General features: G+C 42.8%; 1 long non-coding RNA gene across 1 annotated transcript; it reads right to left on the bottom strand.

Moving 5' to 3' along the window:
- Positions 1 to 1378: 1378 nt before the first annotated feature.
- On the bottom strand, positions 1379 to 6871 carry LOC112818426 (uncharacterized). The gene is made up of 5 exons (XR_003206580.2): positions 6776 to 6871; positions 5782 to 5864; positions 5215 to 5323; positions 3450 to 3574; positions 1379 to 2214 (listed from the first exon to the last, which is right to left on the bottom strand). It is a non-coding gene; the product is annotated as an uncharacterized lncRNA (long non-coding RNA).
- Between the last annotated feature and the right edge of the window lie 246 nt (positions 6872 to 7117).

Genomic DNA, 7117 nt, shown 5'->3' on the forward strand with positions numbered 1-7117 from the left:
GACCTGAGCCAAAGGCACAGGCTTAACCAGCTGAGCCACCCAGGGATTCCACCTTTAAAAGCTATTCAACAAAGTTCAGAAATTTTACAGGAGATCTCTGTTGTTTTTGTTTCTGTTTTGCCATGGAGCTTGTGACATGAGTTACACTTCTCTCTATAAACTGTGCCAATTTGCTTTAGGGTTAGAGTTATATTTTTCTATAGCACTGTAAATTCAGTGTGCTAGTATATTAAGAATTGAAATGTTTGTATTACCTGTGCCCCATACTTAAATTTAAATCTTTCTTTCCAAATCAGTGATTTCATCTGAAAAACCGTGTGACGTCTGTGTGCCACAGTTTGGAAAACCTTTCCTTCAAAAGAAGGATAAAACCCCTCAAGTCAAAAAAAACAAAAACAAAAAACAAAAAACAAAACACAAAACCTTCACCTCGAACAATAAGAAGAAATTACTATAAACTTTTATGTAAACATCAGATTACCAGTATCATCATCATGTACCTGTCAGTTTTCCTGGCCAACATTTTCAGGAGTATTTCCTTTGAGAAAGAGCAAGGACATCTAAATTGGAACTAAATCCCAAAATCTACTGCTTATTAGAGTGAGACGTAAGTTTTGGGTACACCGTGACCCACCTTTTTGTGAAGATTAAATGAAGTTATAAATGTATGGAACCCAGGAGAAAGAAGTGGCTAACATAAATAAGAGTTTTAATACTAACTCTTGTTTTTTAAAAAGCCCAATAAATGGACCTATGGTCATCACGGTAGACAAGTCGAGGTTGGCCAGCTATTCACAATCAGACAGCACAGATCAAAATTATGTAGTTAACAGAGCCATGACCTTTAGCTTTCTGGGTATAGAAGATTCGTAAGAGTATAGAAACTGGAGCAGGTAGCTTTTGGAGTGACAGCATCATTAGAGGTGTCTTGCAGGGAAGATGGGCCCCTCACAAAATTTCAAAGGATGGGAACCTGGAGGTGTCCCTTCAGTCACCTGCCATTTAGGGAGGGTCCGACTGCAAAAGAGAGATGCGATCCAGACACAGCTGAACACGGGCAAGTCTAGTCCTACGTTACCCCAGCCTTCCAGAGTCTTCAGTTCCAGAGAAGCGGAAAAGAGGTTTTACATACCAACTCATTTTATGAAGCTAGTTTGGCCTTGATACCAATATCCAAGACAGTATATAAAAGTGTCTGCTAATGACACTCATGAGGATAGTCGTAAAACCTCTAAACAAATTATTAAGAAGTAGAGTATTCAGAAAGATAATATATCATGACCATGCCCTCCCGGTAAGGTATGGTTGGTTTAAACAGAGGACAATAGGTAGGTAAGTCATCACATTCACAGATTAATGAAGGGAAATCCTACACTCATCTGAGTAAATGTACTGCAAGTGTTTATTGGAAGTCAACAGATTTTCAATAGAAATATTCACGGTAAACGAGAGTAAGAATGGAACTTCCTTTCCTTCACAGTAAATAGACAAAATGTTAAATATTATCTAATTTATCAGGAATAAGACAAGGCTGTCCATCGTGGCCAGTTCTTTCAACATTGTACTGGGTGGGTCTGTCCAATGTTGTCAAACGAGAAAAAAAGGGGAAAGGTTTAAAATGGCAGAAACAAACTGTCAGTGTTCAAAGATGATATCATTGTGTCTGTTGAAACTCAAAACGGAGGTCGATGTACACTTATTAAAGCATACGTAGCACGGTTGCTGGACAGAAATTCAATGTACAGATATATCTGTGTATATCAGCTCAATCGGACAATAACATTTCAAAAAGTGACCTAATTTTGATAGCATCGACTACTCAGAATAAGTTTTCCTTTAAAGGTTTATTAATTTAAGAGAGAGAGAGAGAGAGAGAGAGAGAGAGAGAGAGAAGAGGGACGGAGGCAGGGAGGGAGGGAACAGGAGCAGAGGGACAGAATCGTTCAAGCTGACTTCCCGAGGAGCATCGAGCCAGACTCGGGGTCCATCCCATGACCAATGAATTATGACCTGAGCTGAAACCAAGAGTCAGCTGCTTAAGGGACTGAGACCCAGGCACCCCCTACTTGGGATAAGTTTAATACAGATTTCAAAAGATTCTTTGTGGAACGTCTGTAACACTTTATTGAGAGAACTACAACAGTGAAGTACCCCACATAAGAGTAGTCTGCATGTTTCAGCTTGTCCTTGTTTAAATCTGGAGTAGTCCTTCACCTGTAAGATAGATGAAACAGTTAGAAATACTACTCAGCAGAATCGTATGTCGACTAAATTCATGGTACAGGAAGGACATTATAGTTTTCACTTTATAAGGTAGAATTCCAAGTGTATATTTTACCAATATTTTTTGAACACACCCCACTTTCTATTGGTACAACAATACAAAAAGACAGTTCAGGTTCACAACACACAAGATGAAATGAGCCTATTAAAAGGTAGTTTTAAATGGAGAGCAAAAGACGAATGCAGGTTTACAAAAACTCCAAACAACATGCAAAGAGCTGAAAAACAAAAATGTACACGTAAGTATCACTTAAAGAAAAAAAGAGAGAGGGAAGCCGACCCTGAGACTCTTAACTATGGAGAGGAAACTGAGTGTTGATGGAGGAAGATGGGTTGGGGATGGGCTAAATGGGTGATGCGTGTTAAGGAGGGTACCGGATGTGATGAGCACTGGGTATTATAGGTAAGGGATGAATCCCTAAATTCTACTCCTGAAACCAGTATTTCACTATGCGTTAACTACATAGAAATTAAACAAACATTTGAAACCAAAAACGGGAATTGGGGTCCAGATCGCCATAGAGAAACACAAACAGCAACCATTGTGTTTTGTTGTTCCCGGTGGCAGCCAAATCTCAATTCCCATGTTAAAATTTGACCAAAGATGTTATCTGATAAAAAAAATCATGCAAAATACAACATCTTTGTAGTCTATGTAACCAACAGAACCCCAGAATACAAAAATCAGCATTAAAAATTATTGTAATATATCAGAATTCAATTCAATATATATTATGAGTAAAGATGGGTTCAGAAGTTAAGGGATTGTCAGAAAATCATACACATTATATTTCAGCCGCGGGTAGAACCTACCTCAGTGTCTCAGCATATTTCATACAAACTGATATTCAATCCAAATGAATTCTGTGTTTGATAAAAGCAGAACTTACAGAAGGATCTGAATATTATTAGCAGTTCGTTGAAGTATTTATACTCAAAAAAAGAAAATGGTTTCATATTGTATGATTTAATAAGGCTTTGACCCAATTTGCTTCTATCTCTACTTGTGTATAAGTCAGGCCGGCAGGATGTTTGAACTACTTGGGAAAGTAATCTTCATATGCAACCCCTGTTAGAAATGTATCATTCAAGTTATATCTGCATACGTAAAGATATAATATTCGGGGAAAGACCCTCATACTTTGCACTGTCAATGGATAACATACCTGCTTCCGGCATTTTAATGGGCTCTAAGAAGGGTAGACTTGGCCCCTTGCATCAGGGTCATCTTCAGTTATACCCCCAGCCTTTGCCTGAGGCAGCTCCTGGAGATCAGCTTCCAGGTCCCGTCCTTAAAACACAAAGGTAATCGATTTAAGCAGTAAATATGAAATATAAACCAATAAAAGCCTATAGGCTAGGGTGATAAAAAAATGTGATGGGAAAATGCATTTCACACCCTTGTTTTCCTGTAGTTCGATTTGCTTTATTTCAAGTGACATTCTAAAGATAAAGCCCACTGCACTTCATTTCCTTTCTATTACCATAGTGTTCTTAGAATAGAGAGCATCAGCTACATGTGGGAAATCAAGTCTACACCACGCATAAGATTTTATTTAAAAAGTACAACGTAGTTTTCTGAAGGGTAAGCTGAGTGTATTCGTGGGCCTCTAACAAATCCTATACTAGTGACATCCATTTCGTAGTAGGGCAAACTGCAGGGTATTTTGTCCAATTTTCCCGTTCGATTTAAGTGCAAAGTCCCTCTATGTATAACTTAGGATAAAGCAGTCATGTATAGAGCAAAGTTCCAAAAGTAACAGCAAAACAGTAGTGATTAACAGCCCCACTTCTGTCTGGCAGTGAGACAGTAGGGACAAGTAGGGTGGAAAGAAATTAATGGACTTTGTCGTCAGCCGTATTGTGGAAACCTCTTAACAGCGAATTCCTAACACACTCCATGGCCTGAACGGTGTCAATAATTCACTACAAGTACTTGATGAAGATGTTCAATTTGGAAGACATTCATTTCTTGTTTCATGATCGTTTTAAGATCCTTTTGATTTTCCTAATCGTAAAAGTACTTCAACACCTTTTAAGGCCACGTAAAAATCATATTAACGTAGTGACCCTAATGCCAGTTTTCTGAATGATTAATCAAACAGTGGCTATCATTCCCTGAGCTCTTTTCTGGAGTCTCTCTCCTGCTCCACTGAACTGGACTGATTCCTGTGCCACTAATAAGCTACTTTACAGTACAGACACATTTGACTACTAAGCATTCGATACAAAACCATTCACTTGTTTGTAAAACAACACAGATGGTAGGAAGAACACAGACCTCTTTAAAATTGCTTATTTTAAGTAATCTCTACACTCAGTATGGGCCTTGAACTCTCGACCCCGACACCGAGAGTCACATGCTCTACCGACTGAGCCAGGCAGCTGCCCCAAGAACGCAAACTTTGTACTGAACTACGAGGTATATCTCCATGTGTCAAGCAGTCTTTGGCAAGCCACAATCCCTGAGCCTTAGTTTTCTCATTTATAAAATGGGGCTCCCATCCCTATGCAAACTGGCTTTATTCCACATGTTACAGGATACGTTGACGTGCCACTCTGCCTATGCTGTTGACTAGTGCTTACGCTTTTGATGAAATGAGTGAAAAGGACACACAAAAATGTTCTAAGAAGAACAAATTAAACTAGGGAAGCGATGTATAGTTTTGTAGTTAAACATTTTCCTCTAATTTAGAGAGGACAGCATTTTCAAGCACACCGATTAATTCTCGAGGAGAAAGGGAAATTCGTTACGGTGAAGGACTACAGGAAGCTGCACACTATACACTCTTCACATTTTCAACCCGTTTTCGGGAAATGACTGAGAGTCTCTTCCAATGTTTTCTTTCCTCCTGCAATGGTTTGTCATAACGCATGATGCCCACATATACCCCCTGCCCCCACAGTCATTCTCCTTCCCTTTCCCTTCACCTTGAGCCACAGGTCCTGCTTCAACTTCCTTCTCTTGATCAGGTAGAATATCCTGACTCTCAGGTGGTGCCTCCCTTTTTTTCGGTTGCTCATCACTGGGTTGCTGCTCCTAAGGGTGTGTGTGTGGGTGTGTGTATGTGGGCAAATAAAAAGTTGTGTTGTTAATACATGCTAACAGTATAAATATACATTATACATTTTGATATCAAATAAGGAATAAGCATAAAGACACTCCCACATCATGATTCTATGCGCTTATTCTTAAAAGGGACTCTTCCCACACAGCGGCTACTCCAACAAAAGGTAACCACAAGCACTTTGGAGTCTACTGTAAACTATGCTGGGATGGATACGCACAATCTGTCGTTAATAAGCATGACTAAGGAGCCATAGAGTGTATTTGCACGGGCAACAGAAATATGGAAGCCTTCTGGTTCAATGTTTCCCTCCCTTTATCAGCAGAGAAGATTTTATCACTGTATCTGTATGCCTGCAGCTCAACAAAATTTTCAGAGCAATAAATGGAAGGTAATCGAAAACATCCAACACGGAAGTACTCACAGCCACCTGCTGTTTAGACCCTGGATTATCTTTTCTTTCTTTGATTCTGGTTCTGGATTTGGATCTGACTCGGGCACTCATAGTCCACCCTGAAAGGAGAACACTGGTATTTGGAAAATGTACTCTAAAGGAGAGGCATACCACGTCCAACCAAGGCCAAAGGCTTAATTTTTGTTTTTACTTTGAAAACACTCTGAGAGCCAACCTAGCATCAGTAGAGTGTACAAGCTGTGGTCACACCAAAGACACGGGCTGCAAGATCATTTACATCAGCCAGGCTGGCCGTGAAATCGCCTTATGGACAGGCTAAAAGACGAGGCTTAGCCTCACGCCTGCATTCCCCACTATAAAGGCATTTGAGAAAACAGTGCTGGACATTCAAACCTGAGTCACTACTGCTTTGGTCACATTCCCATTTCCTAGGCTGATTTTACCGCCTTAAATAACGTTTGGCTGGAACGCAGGGAAAGAAATAATCCTCTGCATACGGCCTTGGGCTGTGTTCGCACTCCAAGGGTTCAGGCGTGTAGTCGCGAACCAGACCCACGGGCCGGCTCCTGCCTCGACCACTGCACGGTGCACGACAAATCTCGCGGACCCAGTCACAAGCCCCCAGCGTTCCCCGCTACCTGGCCTTTTCTATACCGCCTGGTCGGCTCCCTGCCCCGGGTCCCACAGAGGATCCTGGACTCCGTGCTCTGCTGGCAGCTGCAGGTGCTCCAGGACTCCGAGATCTCTACTAACCGCCCCGCCCCGCCCGCGCCGGGCCTCGGCCCGTCTTCCCCTCCCCTCCTCGACCCACCATCCTCACTTGCCCTGGCCCCACCACGAGGACGAGCGCCATGGCGGCCGCGACGCCTGTGAGGAGAAGGGCGCTAGCTCCTCGCCACTTCCACCTAGGACGCACAGATCTACCGTCCCCACCTGCCCGCGGCCCACTGGCTCCCTCCCCATCCTCGCTCACAATTAAAATCCTGGAAGGACTGATCTGGGGACCTACCAGTTGAATTCGGCTAGCGAGAAAGCTCACGGCACAGAGAACACGCCGCCTCGATGGATCTCACGCCGGATCACAGAGCGCGGGCAGCAATGCGCACGCAGCAATGCACACGCCCAGTAACAGTTGCTCACAGCAAGGAGCATGCGCACTGTTCGCTCACAGCAAGGAGCATGCGCACAGCCTTGGCTGCGGGCAGGGTGGGTTGAGGTTTTCCCGCCTGTGCTGCTGCAGAGACTCGCAGCCGCGCGGCTCAGCCGAGGAGAAGGAAAGGGGCTTGAGCGTTCTGTTTTGCACACCACCCAATCCCTCCTAGGCAGCCAGATACTTTGGGGACAGAGAGCC

The sequence above is a fragment of the Callorhinus ursinus genome, unplaced genomic scaffold (assembly GCF_003265705.2).
Source record: "Callorhinus ursinus isolate GAN/ISIS: 27379988/994484 unplaced genomic scaffold, GSC_fseal_2.0 scaffold344, whole genome shotgun sequence".
Taxonomy (NCBI): Eukaryota; Metazoa; Chordata; class Mammalia; order Carnivora; family Otariidae; genus Callorhinus; species Callorhinus ursinus.